The sequence below is a fragment of the Rhinolophus sinicus genome, linkage group LG11 (assembly GCF_036562045.2).
Source record: "Rhinolophus sinicus isolate RSC01 linkage group LG11, ASM3656204v1, whole genome shotgun sequence".
In the NCBI taxonomy this organism is placed as follows: domain Eukaryota; kingdom Metazoa; phylum Chordata; class Mammalia; order Chiroptera; family Rhinolophidae; genus Rhinolophus; species Rhinolophus sinicus.
The window spans coordinates 7,199,145-7,215,718 of record NC_133760.1 but is presented as its reverse complement, the minus strand read 5'-3'; the positions used below and the strand labels follow the sequence as shown (position 1 = coordinate 7,215,718).

Below are 16,574 nucleotides of genomic sequence, written 5' to 3'. Positions count from 1 at the left end.
TCTCTGTGCGTTTTGTTTGTGAACATCTAGTTGTTTCTGTGTGTAAATGTGTGTATGTGTGAATGTGACTGGGTCTCTGAGTGTGTGAATGTGCATGAAAAGGAGGCATGGTTCAGGATTTAAAGTTAACATGCTGAAATAAAGTCCTCATTTCAGGCGATCATCTCTGTTTTGGGATCTCAGCGGACTCTACAATGTAAATTACTCCCCAGAGCAATTTCTCTCTGTCAAGCAATACCTTGTACTTCCACTAGAGGTCGCCTGCCTACTTTGGCCAGAAGAAACTTAAACTACCTTACTGCTATTTAATTCCTGGGCGTTTGCAGTCAAGTGCCAGGGGCAGCTAGCTCAAGCTCACCTCAGCTGTATATAGAGCAGCGGTTCTCAGACTTGTTGGTCTCAGCATTCTTTTATACCCTTAAAAATAAAAAATTATTTAGGACCGCCCAAAGAGATTTTGTGTTGGTGGGATTTATCTATCAATATTTAGGTATTAAACTGAGAAGTTGAAAAAAGTATTTATTAATTCATTTGAAACTAACCATAGTAAATCCATTGCATTTTTTTTTAAAGATTTTATTGGGGAAGGGGAACAGGACTTTATTGGGGAACAGTGTGTACTTTCAGGACTTTTTTCTAAGTCAAGTTGTCCTTTCAATCTTAGTTGTGAAGGGTGCCGTTCAGCTTCAAGTAGTTGTCCTTTCAGTCTTAGTTTTGGAGGGTGCAGCTCAGCTCCAGATTCAGTTGCCATTTTTAGTTGCAGGGGGTGCTGCCCACCATCCATTGTGGGAGTCCATCGGGCAACCTTGTGGTTGAGAGGATACCCTCCAACCAATTGAGCCATCCGGGAGCTCAGCGGCAGCTCAGCTCAAGGTCCCATGTTCAATCTTAGTTGCAGGGAGCAGAGCCCACCATCCCTTGCGGGACTCGAGGAATTGAACTGGCAACATTGTGGTTGAGAGCGCACTGGGCCATGTGGGAATTGAACCGGCAGCCTTTGGAGTTAGGAGCATGGAGCTCTAACCGCCTGAGCCACTGGGCTGGCCCCAATCCATTGCATTTTTGGCAATTATTTTATTGTGGTAAAATATACATAACATAAAATTGACCATTTTGACCATTTTTTTTGGAGGGGGGAAAAGGGAACAGGACTTTATTGGGGAACAGTGTGTATACTTCCAGGACTTTTTCCAGGTCAAGTTGTTGTCTTTTCAGTCTTAGTTGTGGAGAGCGCAGCTCAGCTCCAGGTCCAGTTGCCATTACTAGTTGCAGGGGGTGCAGCCCACCATCCCTTGTGGGAGTCGAACTGGTAACCTTGTGGTTGAGAGGACACGCTCCAACTGCCTGAGCCACCGGGCCAGCCCCATTTTAACCATTTTTTAAGTGTACTGTTCTGTGGCACCAAGTATAAATTCACATGATTGTGCAACCATCACTACCATTCAACTCCAGAACTTTTCCGTCCTCCCCATCTGAAACTCTGTACCGTTTAAACACTAACTCCCCATTTCCCCACCCCCAATCCTAGGTAATGTCTATTCTACTTTCTGTGTCTATAAATTTGCCTAGAATAGGCAAATTTATAGAATTTGCCTAGAATAGGCAAATTTATCCATGCAAATGGAATCATACGTTTGTCTTTTTGCATCTGTCTCATTTCATTTAGCATAATGTTTTCAAGGTTCATCAATGTTGTATCATGTGTCAGAATTTCCTTCCTTCTTTTTTTTGTCCCCCTTTTCTTCTGCCTCCCCCCCTTACTCTGGTTCGAGCCATTGTTTCTCAGCCTAGTTGTGTAGGACACAGCTCCATGGCCCATGCTGGTGTTATGAGCCTTGTGCTCCCCTTGCTGAGGCAGTTGATTACCAGTCATCAGTGGGTTGCTCACAGCAACCCACAGCAGCTCATGCCAACCTCTGGCTGCTCATGGCTGCCCAGCTCCAGGGAGAGCTGTTGTTCACAATCTTAGCTGTAGTGGTTGCAGCTCACTGGCCCATGTGGGAATTGAACCAGTGGCCTTCGGCGTTAGGAGCACAACACTCCAACCACCTGAGCCACCGGGCCGGCCCCATTTCCTTCCTTTTTAAGGCTGAGTAATATTCCATTGTACACAAACATTTTGTTTATCCATTCATCTGTTGATGGACATTTGGAAACTCATTGTATTTTAACATCAATAACATTTGGAAATGCTGTATTTTCAAAAAAAAATAATGAGGAAAGTGGCATTATTGTACATTTTTTAGGATATTTAACATCTGCTCAATAGAAGACAACTGGAATCCTCATAGCTGCTTCTGCATTTGATGTGTTGCAGTATCACATGTCATCTAGCCTCCAGAAAAAAAATCTGGGTGAAGTCCAGCCACGTCATGGGAAATCCTGAGCATGGATTTTTCAAGCCTGTTAGCCCCCCTCCCCCAACCACCTCACCCTGAAACTTATGTGGTTGCAAAACCGCCTTTAGCCTTCCAGGTCATCTGAATTTAACATCTGGTTCTGGGAAACAATTTCCCACTATTTTGCCAACATCATCTTGCTCTGTGGATCATAAATAAAATAAAAATAATCTGGTGGTCATATACTCACATTGCAAATATGTAATGAGATGGTTTGTGGGTATACCGCTGGTAATGTATCAGTTAACTCTTTGGGTAACAAACAACCAAAACTTGTGTGTGATGTACACATATGGACATTTATTTAGCACCATGCATCTGGGGGTTTGGCTGAGGGTCAGCTGATTGTGGATGGGTGGCTCTGCTGATCTTGGCTGGGCTCTCCCATATGTCTGAAGTCATCTGGCCTTGATTGACTAGGGCTGGGCATGGCTGGGTTGCTCGATGATCTTGACTGAGCTCCCTCGGGTGTTTGTGGGTGGGCTGATCTTGGCTGGCCTTGGCACATGCCTCCAATGCTTGGAACCAGCGGGCTATTCCAGGAATATCCTTCTCATGGTGATAGCAGAGGTGTGAATCCAACTGCACAAGTATATTTCCAGTCTCTGTGTTCTGTGTGCCATCATCCTATTGGCCAAGCAAGTCACATGGCCAAGCCCAGTATAAAGGGGCAGAAGTACATTCCTTCCAAGGAAATTAGGTGGATGGATTGAAGACTTCTGAAGAGTAATCTAATCTGCCACAGGTGGTCATGTCCCAGCTTAGGCCACCATGGGGTGGGTGGGAGAACCTGGATATTGTGCTCAACTTTGAAATTGAGGATCAACCGATGAGCATTCGAGAAGGCATGGTAAAAGGGCATTAATATTAATCAATACAGTACTTCAGAGAGGTTAAGTAGTAATTCGCGGAGCAATAAGTGTGTGTGTTGGGGGTGGGTCGGTGAGTGGGAAGATGAAAACCAGGCAATCTGACTCTAAACTATGCCCGTTTCACTTCTCAGCCCAAACCGTATGGAGAGCCCACATGTAGGCACTCTGGTTGACAGTCCCAGCTGTGCTCCCACTTTATAGCCAGAATGAACTGCCAGCCATGTGAGCGAGCTGCCTGGCACGTCCAGCCCGGTTAGACCTTCAAGTGAGTACAGCCCCAGCCATCATCTGACTGTAACTGAATAAGAGGCCCCGGGTGAGAACTACCCAGAAGTCCATCCACAGAATCTTGAGAGATTCTATAAAAACATTTTAAAGCTACTTTGTTTGAGATTTGCTGTGCAACAATATAGGAATAAAACCATGCTCCAGGGGCAATCCTCGACCTGTGGGTGACGGGAGTCGGTGGACAGATGGCTCAGCTTCTCTCTCCTAGGAGGAGAATTCTGAGGCACAATCTGCTTGGGTTCACAGGTGTCCCTGTGATTAAGCCCCATCTGCCCTCAGCAGTGACCTACTCATGAGTACCCCCTTTGTTAGATGTCTGCCCGTTCCTGATTCACATTCCCCACTTGTGATTTCTGGAATCGCCTCCTAAATAAACTGCCTGCACTCAAGCTCTTAGAGTCTGCTTTTGAGGAAACTCAAGCCAAGACAGCTGTGATGGTGATGATGATGATGGTGATAGAGGAGGAGGAGGAAAAGATGAGGATGTTATGATGGGGTTAGTAATGACGATGATGCTGGTGAGGAAAGTGACGGTGATGATGATGGTCGTGGTGATTGTTATACTGAGTGCCTGACTAGGAGGAGGGGCCTTCAGGAGGTGTTTAGGTCATGAGGGTGGAGCCCTCACGCATGGGATTCACCCTATACAGAAACTCTGTACCCATTAAGCAATAACTGCCTGTTTCCCCCATACACCCAGCCCCTGGTAACCTTTATACTACTTTCTGTCCTTGAATTTGCCTACTCTAAATATTTCATGTAAGTCTAATCTCAACGTTATTTGTCCTTGTGTATCTGGCTCATTTCACTTAGCATAATGTCTTCAAGGTTCATCCATGTTGTAGAAAGTATCAGACCTTCGTTCCTTTTTTATGGTTGAATAATATTCTATTGCCTGTATACATCTTATATTGCTTATCCATTCCCATGCTGGTGGACACTTGGGTTGTTTCCACTTTTTGACAATGGTGACTAGTGCTGCTGTGAACACTGGTATACACGTATGTGTTTGAGTCCTTGTTTTCAATTCTCGAACTTGTTGCAATGATGTTGCTAACCTTTATTTTATATCAGAGGGATTATTCATTATGAATTTGTACTAACTGGACAAACAGTTAACTAAGTTCACTATTTGGAAGTGCTGAAAAGGCTGCGTGAAAAAGTTAGACAACCTGAACTTATCACCAATAATTCATGGCTCTTGCATCACGACAATGCACCAGCTCACACGGCACTGTCTGTGAGGGAGTTTTTAGCCAGTAAACAAATAACTGTATTGGAATACCCTCCCTACTCACCTCATCTGGCCCCCAATGACTTCTTTCTTTACCTGAAGATAAAGGAAATATGGAAAGGAAGACATTTTGATGACATTCAGGACATCAAGGGTAATACGACAACAGCTCTGATGGCCATTCCAGAAAGAGTTCCAAAATTGCTTTGAAGGGTGGACTAGGCGCTGGCATCAGTACATAGCTTCCCAAGGGGAGTACTTCAAAGGTGACCATAGTGATATTCAGCAATGAGTATGTAGCACTTTTTCTAGGATGAGTTCGCGAACTTAATTGCGAACTTAATTGTCAGACCTCATATAATTAGGACTAGAATTGCTGGGTCATTCTATGCTTAATGTTGTGGGTTGGTTTTTTTTAAAGATTTTATTGGGGAAGGGGAACAGCACTTTATTGGGGAACACTGTGTACTTCCGGGACTTTTCCACGTCAAGTTGTTGTCCTTTCAATCTTAGTTGTGGAGGGTGCCGTTCAGCTTCAAGTTGTTGTCCTTTCAGTCTTAGCTGTGGAGGGCACAGCTCAGCTCCAGGTCCATTTACTGTTGCTCGTTGCAGGGGGCACAGCCCAGCATCCCTTGCAAGAGTCAAAGAGTTGAACCAGCAACCTTGTGGTTGAGAGCCCGCGCTCCAACCCACTGAGCCATCTGGCCGCCCGGGAGCTCAACGGCAGCTCTTTGACTTCACTCTAGTCGCAGAGGGCACAGTTCGCTGGCCTATGTGGGAATCGAATGGGCAGCCCCGCTGCCCAGAGCTTGCGCTCTAACCAACTGAGCCACCCGTCTGCCCCTATGCTTAATGTCTTGAGGAACTGCCAAATTGTTTTCCATAGCAGCTGCATGCAATGACTTTGTAAATCACTGATTTCCCTGCATTAGATCCCTTTATGCTTAAAATACCTAGAGTGACATGTCAGTCATATAAGCTACGTTACGCTGCAGTAACCCCCACCCCGGCCCCAGTGGCCTAACACACAAAGGTTTATTTCTCGTTCATGCACCTTGTCAGCTGGGAGTGCTATTACACATTATTTTCATCAGCCTGGGTCCCAAGGCTGATGAAACAGCCTCTAGCTAGTCGCCCCAGCCAAGAGAAACTTCAAAACATGGTCAAGTGTGTACGAGTTCTTAAAATTTCCATTGAAGGGGTGCGTAGTCCCTCCTCTCACATTCCACTGGGAAGGTAAGTCACATGGCCCTGCCAAGCTTCAAACAGGCAGGGGTGTGGAACTCCACTCTGTGTGCAGAAGGAGAGCCAGAGTATTTGAGAACGTCTCTAATGACTGTTACAGATGGACTGTTTCTTGGCACTGAAACGTAAGTCACTCCTTCTACAGATCTCCTCTGAAAGACACTCTTTTTGACTAGAAATTGGGCTTGCTTTCTCTTTCTCTTAATATAAAAGAATAGGCTCACAGTTGCCCATTAGGGTCACATAAAGAAAAAGTGGCCACAATCCCCCCACCTATGGCCTTTGCATCGTGACTTTGTAGTTCTTTCTCTCAAGGAATGGAGTCAGTTTCCCCACACCTACAATTTGACAGGCCTTGACCAATAGAATGTGGCAGAAGTGACACTGTGTCGGTTCTGAGTCTAGGTCTCAAGAATCTTTGTATCTCCTGTCTGCTCTCTGGAAAGTTTCCACTGCCATGGGGATAAGCCTGGGCTAACCTGCTAGAGAATGCACTAAATACACCTAGGGCTCCCAACTGACATCCAGCCAACTTCCACAAACAGAACCACCTACCAACCCACACCTGACAGATGAGCTCATCCAAGACCGAAAGAACTATCCAGCTGACCCGTAGACTGGTGATCAACAACCAAAGATATTTTTTAAGCCATTAATACTTGGAGATTTTTTTTTTCACCTCGCTGTCTTAGTCCATTTAGGCTGCTATAACAAATTACCATAGACTGGGTGGCTTAAACAACAAACAATTGTTTTTCATAGTTTTGGAGGCTGGCCAGGAAGTGCATGATCAGGGTACAGGGTCCGAGTCTGGGGAGGGCCCGCTTCCTGGTTTGCAGACGGCCATCTTCTTGCTGTGTCCTCACATGGCAGAAAGAGTGAACTCCGAAAAGCTGTTTTCATCACATTTATGGTTTATTACAGTGAAAGGACAGAGCTTAAAATCAACAAAAGAAAAAGGGCCGCGTCCAGGAGAGACCAGGTTTGAGCTTTCAGTTGTCTCTCCCCTTGGAGTGATGTGGACAGCACATTTCTCCCAGCCGCATCACGGGACAGCACACACAGAATATTGCCAACTAGGAAGGCTCACCTTGGTGTCCAGAGTTTTTTGGGGGGGAGGTCACTTATATAGGCATGGAGCACCCAGGGATCATTTTTCTGTCTTCCACACTGTACAATGGAATACAACTTAGCAAGAAAAAGGAATAGACTCCTGGTGCTTGCAATGACATGATGAAACCCCAGAACATTATAGTGAGTGAAAAGCCAGGCCAAAATAATCCTCTCATAGTGTGTGATTTCACTGATAGGAAATTCTAGAAAATGCAAACTACACTGACAGGAAGCAGTTTAGTGGTTTCCTGAGGATGAGAGTGGAAGGAAGGGTAGATGACAAAGGACCCCAAAGAAATTTCTGTGTGTCATGGAAATGTTTGTTAAATTGATTGTGGTGATGGTTTCACGTACAAATTTCATTCTAAATATGTGCTGTTTTATAGTACATCAATTATACTTCAATAAAGTTGTAAAAATAGTACATAGTAACTATATTATATACTTAATGGATTTACTAATGAAACATCTCACTTTGATTTTGCATCCTTAGCTGTTTTGTTCAATTGCAGCAATCATTCTATGGTCATTTAAAAAACTTTATCATGATATCTCCCATATGATCAATGGCATTCTGCCAAGCCTATGAGGTAAATATTCTTTTGTATCTGAGGTGGGGATTTACGTTTATTTATGTTTCACAATTTATGTACCTGACTTCATGGTTCTGAAATATAAAATGTTTATTCTCTTGAAATCAAACAACATACATTTATGTGCTACTTTATCGTAGATAGTAGGTTGTCATGAGATAAATATTCTTCTCCTCATTTTACAGATAAGGAATGGGGTTTAGAGGAGGTGAAAAGCTTGTCTAGAGTCACGTACTGGGTTTTCCCTGATTGCAAAGACCTCTGTGGATTCTGAATTCTTTTTTTAAAAAAATTGAGATATAATTGACATATAACATGATATTAATTTCAGGTGTACAACATAATGATTTGGTATTTGTACATATTGGGAAATCATCACCACAATAAATCTAGGTAACATTCATCACCATACATAGTTACAAATGCAATGCAGTATTATTAACTATGGTTACCATGTTGTACATTGCATCCCCATGAATTGTTTATTTTATAACTGGAAGTTTGTACCTTTTGACCACCTTCACCCATTTTGCCCACTCCTCACCCCCTGCAACCACCAATTTCTTCTCTGTAGCTATGAGGTAGGGTGTGTTTTTTTTTTTTTTTAGATTCCTCATATAAGTGAGATCATATGGTATTTGTCTTTCTTTGTCTGACTTAGCATAATGCCCTCCAAGTCCATTTATGTTGTCCCAGATGGCAAGATTTCCTTCTCTTTAATGGCTCAATAATATTCCATTGTGTGTGTGTATATATATATATCAATATGTATATGCATAGATGGATAGATAGATAGATAGATGATAGATAGATTTTATATATATATATATATATATATATATAACATTTTCTTTATCATTCATCATCTATGGACACTTAGGTTGCTTCCATGTCTTGGCTATTATAAATAATGCTGCAATGAACATGGGGGTGCCTGTATCTTTTTGAGTTAGTGTTTTAATTTTCTTCAGCTAAATATCCAGAAGTGGGATTGCTGGATCGTATGGCAGTTCTATGTTTAATTTTTTGAGGAACCCTCATACTGTTTTCCATAGTGGCCGCACCCATTTACATTCCCGCCAACAGTGCTTGAGGGTTTTCCCTTCCCTCTCATCTTCACCAACATTTGTCATCTCTTGTCTTGCTGATCGTAGCCATTCTGACAGATGTGAGGTGGTATCTCATTGTGGTTTTGATTTGCATTTTTCTGAGGACTAGTGATGTTACGCACTTTCTCACGTGCTCACTGGCCCTCTGTATGTCTTCTCTGGAAAAATGTCTATTCAGATCCTCTGCTCACTTTTTAATCAGATTGTGGGTTTTTTTGGCTATAGTGTTGTATGAATAAAAAGGTAGGCCACCTTTTCATTTCACTGATGGTTTCCTTGCTGTGCCGAAGCTTTTTAGTTTGATGTAGGCCCACTTGTTTAGTTCTGTTTTTGTTGCCTTTGTTTTTGGTATCAATACCATGCTCTCTCATTGTTTTCTTTTAATTCTTTTTTTTTTTTTTTTTTTTTTTTTAAGATTTTATTGGGGAAGGAGGACAGGACTTTATTGGGGAACAGTGTGTACTTCCAGGATTTTTTTCCAAGTCAAGTTGTTGTCCTTTCAATCGTAGTTGTGGAGGGCGCAGCTCAGCTCCAGGTCCACTTGCCGTTACTAGTTGCAGGGGGCACTGCCCACCATCCCTTGTGGGACTCGAGGAATCGAACTGGCAACCCTGTGGTTGAGAGGATGCGCTCCAACCAACTGAGCCATCCGGGAGCTCAGTGGCAGCTCAGCTCAAGGTGCCGTTTTCAATCTTAATTGCAGGGGGCAGAGCCCACCATCCCTTGCGGGACTCGAGGAATCGAACTGGCAGCCTTGTGGTTGAGAGCCCACTGGCCCATGTGGGAATCGAACCGGCAGCCTTCGGAATTAGGAGCATGGAGCTCCAACCGCCTGAGCCACCAGGCCGGCCCCTCTTTTAATTCTTTACTCTCACCTTTCATCGAGTATATCAATTACTTTTCTATACTGCTTTGAAAGTTTCATTGTAATCCCTTTAGTGATTCCCCTAACTTATTGAGGGACAATATGAACACTTAATTTTTTCTTATCAATGTTTGAATCAAACAAGGCAAGAACCTAAGCATGCCTTCACCTTCCTTCCTTCACTTCCACCTACATTTTGATATCGCTGAGTTTTATATACAAATTTGTATGGACGAGGATTTCTTTTTATGATCACTACTGTTTTTTTTCTCACCTGTCTCCAACAACTTGTTTCTTCCTCTTGAATTAATTCCGTTTCTCGTTTCTGAGTTCTTTCAAAGAGTGACTAGGGGAGGCAAATTTTCTGAGTTTTTGAATATCACCCTCCAGTTAATAATCCATCATCTGGTTATTCCATTCCACATTTAGACATGTAATCTATCGTCATGTCGATGGTGTTTCTCCATTATCTCTTTGCATCTAGATTTGCTGTGGAGAAGTTGATGCCAATCTGATTCTTATTCTTTTTATTTTTTTTAAATATTTTATTGGGGAAGGGGAACAGGACTTTATTGGGGAACAGTGTGTGCTTCCAGGACTTTTTTTTTCCAAGTCAAGTTGTTGTCCTTCCAATCTTAGTTGTGGAGGGTGCCGTTCAGCTTCAAGTTATTGTCCTTTCAGTCTTAGTTGTAGAGGGCGCAGCTCAGCTCCAGGTCCAGTTGCCATTTTCCAGTTGCAGGGGGCAGAGCCCACCATCCCTTGCGGGACTCGAGGAATTGAACCAGCAACCTTGTGGTTGAGAACCCACTGGCCCATGTGGGAATCGAACCGGCAGCCTTTGGAGTTAGGAGCACGGAGCTCTAACCGCCTGAGCCACCGGGCCGGCCCTGATTCTTATTCTTTAATAAGTAATGTCTCCTCTTTTCTGTCTCGGGACTTTTGTGACTTTCTCTAGTTCTTTGATATTTTAAAATTTTGCTAATATTTATCTCATTTTGTTACCCCCCCTCACCGCACCTGTCCTGCTCATCATGCAGTAAGCATTTCAGTATCGAAGTACTGTGTCTTTCGTTCTTGGTTTATATTCTTAGTTATTATTTATAATAACAATATTTGTTATAGAATTCTTAGTTAATATTTTCCACACAGTGCTTCCCTAGACACTCTCTCTTTTCTCTTCTTCAGAGAGATTCTATATGCTAGAAGTTAGGACTTTTATTTATATCATCCAAACATCTTAATTTTTTCTTCCTTAGAGTTTTTCTCTGCCCTTTACGGATGCCTTTTGGGATTGTATTTTCAGCTCACTCATGTATTCTTTAGCTGTATCTATTCTGCCAAAGAACACCTCTTGAGTTCTTTATTTCAATAATTACATTGTTCATAGCCTTTATCTACAGTTAGTTTCTACTTCATAACATCCTCTTCTTGCTCTGAGTTTTCAATATCCTCCCTTATTTCTCTAAGGATATTTATTATGCTTGTTTTACATGCCCTATTAGCTCCACTTCACTGGGTGTAGTTTCCCCTGCCTGAGCGAGAGAGCTGAGCCTCCTGGGCACGCTGACAATTTCGCACTTCAGAAAAGGTAACAATCCCGTGCTCCTTAAACCTGATAGTTTTACATTACGTTTCTTGGAACATTGACTGAGGTGAAGTAGAGAAATGATGTCTATTCACCAAAAACACATGGGCAGAATGAGAATTACAGCTTCTGGCTAGAGCAGAGACAATTTTTTGGTAAAAAAATAAAATAAAATTATCCAGGGTCATCCGCGAGTAGGAGACACTGTGGGTGCCCCTCCCCACCTTTGACCCACCCAGGCTCACCCGCCGCTGGGGCTGGCAGTTTCCAGTTGACAGCCTCAGCTCAGTACCCATATGTCTCCTTACAGCTTTCTCTGGCATCACTCAGCTTACCTGGACTCCTTGTGCAACCCCAAAAGTGAGTGGGGGCAGTTAATGTCCCCTGGAGAAACCCATACCCAAAGGGGGGTGGGAGGGAGAGCACCAGTGCCCCAGCTTCCCTGTGCTGCAGTGGGAAGATCCTACTGGTTCCTCAGAGGGTCCCCAGCAGGATTGAGCCCCAGTTGCTCATAGCGGTACCCCACTGACTAACACATCCTTCCCTGGCTTTTCTCCCTTCTCTGACTCAGTTCTCTCTTTCCTCATTTCTGTGTCCTGAGATCACCTCCCAAATAAACTACCACCACCCAAGACATCGTCTCAGAGGCTGCTTTGGGGAAAGTCAAGCAAAACTGCTTGACTTACTCTCTAGGTCTAGTTCTAGTTTCATTTGTCTCATGTTTTTTTTGTGTGTGTTGTTGTTTTTTCAGACAAAGTCTGATGTCCAAGAAAACATCTCTGCCTTTATTTTCAGCTGATTGCAAATGTATGTACCAACAATAGAGATAGACCCTAAAAAGGAGAGGGCTTAAAACATCCACACAGGGGGCCACCATCCATGTAGTGAGGGTGATACAGGAAGTTTTGAACAATTTCTCCCAGTGAAGCTCTAGCCCAGCGTTTCATAGCCCGTAAGGCGCCTAGGAATCACCTGGGCCTCTTGTTAAAATACAGGTTCTAATTCAGCAGGGTGGCGGCGGGGCCTGAGTTTCTGCCTTTCTTGCATCTCAGGAAATGCTGATGCTGGGTGCTGGGGATTGTACTTTGGGGAGCGAGGAGCTAAAAGACGGCCTTGAAGATGGCTAACCTAAGAAAGTGCGGTAGCCCCACCTGACCCGTTTCTCCTTATTCCCCCTAACCCTGTTCAGTTTAGGATCTTTAAGACAATCTGCTGGTGGGAACGCAAAATGGTGCAGGCATTTTGGAAAACTATCACTGTAATATATTGAATGGTGTCTCCTCAAAAGATGCATCCACCCGGAACCTGTGAATGTGACCTTATTTGGAAAAACAGTCTTTGCAGATGTAGTTAAGGATCTCAAGATGAGGTCATCTGGACTTATCTACATTGGTCCCAAATCTAATGACAAGAGACGGAAGAGGAGACATAGACACAGAGGCCATGTGAAGACAGAGGCAGAGACTGGAGCGAAGCAGCCACACAGAATGCCTGGAGCCACTGGAAGCTGGAAAAGGTGAGGATGGACCCTCCCCTAGGACCTTCCAAGGGAGCACCGCCCTGCTCACACCTAGATTTCAGACTTCTGGCCTCCAGACCTGTGAGGGAATCAATTACTATTGTTTTAAGCCACCCAGTTTGTGGTCATTTCCTTTTTTTAAAAGAAGGGCGCCCAAGCAAGGATTGAACCGGCAACCTTGACGTTATTAGCACCACACTCTAACCCACTGACTTAACCGGCCACCCCAATTTGTGGTCATTTGTTACTGCAGCTGCAGGGAACTAATAGTCCGTTTCTTATAGAGCTAATAATATACTTACCATAGGACCCAGCAATCCTACTCGTAGGTTCACCTTGGAGCAGGGAACATTTAGGATCACAGAAAACCCTGGATGAGAATGTTTACAGCAGCTTTTTTAGTTACGCAAATATTAATAATAACTCAAATATTTCTCAACTGGTGAGCGGATAAGCAGACTGTGATACACCCATACGATGGAATACCGCTCAGCTACTGAAAGGAACCTGTGATACACTCAATGAGATGCATGAATTTTAAACGTATGACGCTAAACAAAAGTAGTCAGATTCGGAAGATCCATTTCTTGTATGTTCTGGAAAAGGCAACTATGGTGAGGGAGACTAGCTCAGTGGTTGCCAGGGGTTACAGGAGGGGGACGGGCTGACTCTAAGGAGGGAGCCTGAGGGAGTTTTCTGGGGTGATGGGACTGTTCTGGGTCTTGTTTGTGGTGGTGGATACACGACTCATGCTTTTGTCAAGACCCATAGAAATGTATACCCGGAAGAGTGGGTTTTACTGCATGTAAGTTAAAAATAAATTAGCAGCAATTAAAAAAAAAAGAGAGACTCTTAGAACTGACATTTTAGGATCAGAGATGCTATGCTCTTCATACACTTACAGCATTAGAGTTAGAAACTTCTAGAATTTTCAGAGTAGTAATAATATAAGCTCCCATTCTAAGTTCTGTCAGGGTTAACACTTCCCATCTTAAACGGCTTTAGTTATTGTGAAGTGCTTGGAGCAGCACCTGGCACGGGACGATTGTTCAGCGAGTGTTGGCTATTATTATTATTATTATTCTTGCTGGTGGTGGTGTTTCCCAGCAGCCTTCCAGAGGCTCTCTGCCTGATGCTTCCTCAGCTCCTTCCTCCAAGCCTCCCTCCGGGGCTTCCTGCACCCCTGGTTCTCAGGTTCAGCTGGTGCCGGAAGCGCTGGTGAGCCAGCCTGGCCAGGGTCAGAAGGCTGTGGGGGCCCAAGCACTGCTGTTGACGGGTCACCACATCCTGCCTCAGAAGCCACTGTGGCCACACCTGAGGCGCCTCGGCATAGATGGCTAACATCTGGCTGGCTTTGGGCTTCCTGTGGCAGCCAGCAAGGTGGGGGCTGGCCATCGCTGCTTCTCTTTAAGGTGTGGTAGTTGCAGCCACTTGCTTAGCCCAGTCCTTCCAGATGGGGTTAGGCTTTGCCCAGTGCTAGGGACTGTGGTTACAAAATAATATGCCACATAATCCTTTTTTTCTTGCCTTTCCATTGTGTAAATTTTAAGCCTCTCAGGCCTACTTAAAAAAAACCCCACAACTTTCATTGACGTAAAATACACACAGAAGAGTTCACAAATCATAAAGGTACAGCATAATGAATTTTCACAGCTGAGTGTCCCTGTAATTTACATCCAGATCAAGGAAAATAATGCTTCCAGGCCCCCAACCCCTGCCCCAATGCCCCTCAAAGTTTCTACCCCTCCAAAATAACCTCTATCCTGGATTATAACAACAAAATCTACTTTTGTCTGTCCTTGAACTTCATATAAACAGAATTATACAGTATGTATGTGTACTGTCTGCTTCTTTCACTGAACAGAATGGCTCTGAGATTCAGCTATGTTGTTTGTTGCATGTATCCGTTATTTTACTATTAGTTTTTGCATTCTTCTTTCTGTTATATAGTATTCCATTATACAAATATACAACTTATTTATTCATTCTACTGTTGATGGACTTTTGGTTGATTTCCAGTTGTTGATTATTATGAATAAGGCGGCAACGAACATTCTCGTACATTCTTTTGCTGACACATGCTTGCTGTCTGTCAGGTAAATACTTAGAAGTGGGATTGCTGGGTCAAAGGTTAGGTGTGTATTTCGTTGACACATGGTGCTACCATTCAACAGTTTCTGAAAGTGGTTGCACCATTTTTCACTGTCTCCAGCTGTGTATGAGAGTTCAACTTGCTCCACAGGGTCATCAGCACTTGATATTTTCCTTCTTTTTCATCTTAGCCTTTCTGGTATGTGTATAGCAGAACCACATTGTATTTAATTTGTGTTTCCCTGTTGACCAGAAAAGTCATCAGCACCTTTCTATGTGTTGATTGGTTGTTTGTATATCCTTGTTTATGAAGTGCCTGACCAAACCTTTGGCCCATTTTTCTATTGGGTTATCTTTTCCTTACGATTTGTAAGACTTCTTTACAGAGTCTAGGTACAAATTCTTTGCTAATGTATCGTCTCCCACTCTGTGGGTTGTCAGTCCTACCATTTTTTGTTGTTGTTTTTGTTCTCTTAGTGCTAGCTGAAAGAATCTCATTTCAATTATTTTGAAACTGTAGGTCTTTCTAACTCCTGGTGAAAACAAATTTCAGCAAGATAAGAAAGAAAGCTTTACCCTTTTCCTCCACAATTTCAGGAAAGCAGACATGATCCTGCATCATAAGAATACCCCTGTAAATACGTCTAACAAAGGGATCTTACAAGCTATCTAAACTTCAGATTTAGTTGTTATAGCCTATGTAAGTAACTTTTTTTTTTAAATAAAATTTTATTGGGGAATATTGGGGAACAGTGTGTTTCTCCAGGGCCCATCACCAACAAGTTGTTGTCCCTCAATCTAGTTGTGGAGGGCGCAGCTCAGCTCTGAGTCCAGTTGCCGTTTTCAATCTTTAGGTGCAGGGGGAGAAGTCCACCATCCCATGCGGGAATTGAACTGGTAACCTTGTTGTTCAGAGCTCGCGCTCTAAACAACTGAGCTACCTGCTGCCCTGTACGTAACTTTTAACCCCAGAAAAGTCTGTCATTATGATTGGTTGCTGTGTAGTAAAAAATTTAACCTTGTCCCAAAGAGAGCTCTGGCCTTTGCCCTCAGCCCCTGGGAGGTAGTCCTAAACCCTTGGAATATCCTGCCTGATAAAAGTGTCTTTGTTTACTTATGGCCTTGGGCCATTCATGATAATCTAACAGTGTGACTTAAGGTGAGGGCTTTCGGTCATGAGGTATCAGATAGACCTTCGGAGGTGCTGGAGACCAAGATTACCACGTTAGTCACTAGCCAGGTCTACATGACCAAGTCCCAGCAAAAAGACTCACCAAAGCCTGGGCGAGCGTCCTGGTTGGCAGTACTCCATTTGTATTGTCACACATTGTTGCTGAGGATGAGCAGTCCGTGACTTCTCTGGGAGAGGACAAATGGACAACTGGAAGCTACGGGTATAAGACTTTCCTGGATGCTGCCCCATGTATCCCTTCCCTTGACTGATTTTAATCTCTATCCTTTTGATGTAATAAACTGTAACCATGAGCATAATAGCTTTCAGGCAGTTCTGGTAATCTTAGCAAATGATCAAACCTGAACGGGGTCTTGGGGACCCTCAAACTTGCAGTTGGTGTCAGAAGTGAGGGTGGTCTGGTGGGTTGTTCGTGTATCCCATAGTTGTCTGACTTAATAAATATTATTATTTGAATTGACATCCCTGT

General features: G+C 43.5%; 1 long non-coding RNA gene across 1 annotated transcript; it reads left to right on the top strand.

Moving 5' to 3' along the window:
• The first annotated feature begins 6,102 nt into the window (after window positions 1-6,102).
• On the top strand, window positions 6,103-15,633 carry LOC141567660 (uncharacterized). The gene is made up of 6 exons (XR_012490499.1): window positions 6,103-6,163; window positions 11,221-11,306; window positions 11,614-11,663; window positions 12,055-12,110; window positions 12,493-12,819; window positions 15,511-15,633. It is a non-coding gene; the product is annotated as an uncharacterized LOC141567660 (long non-coding RNA).
• Window positions 15,634-16,574: the final 941 nt, after the last annotated feature.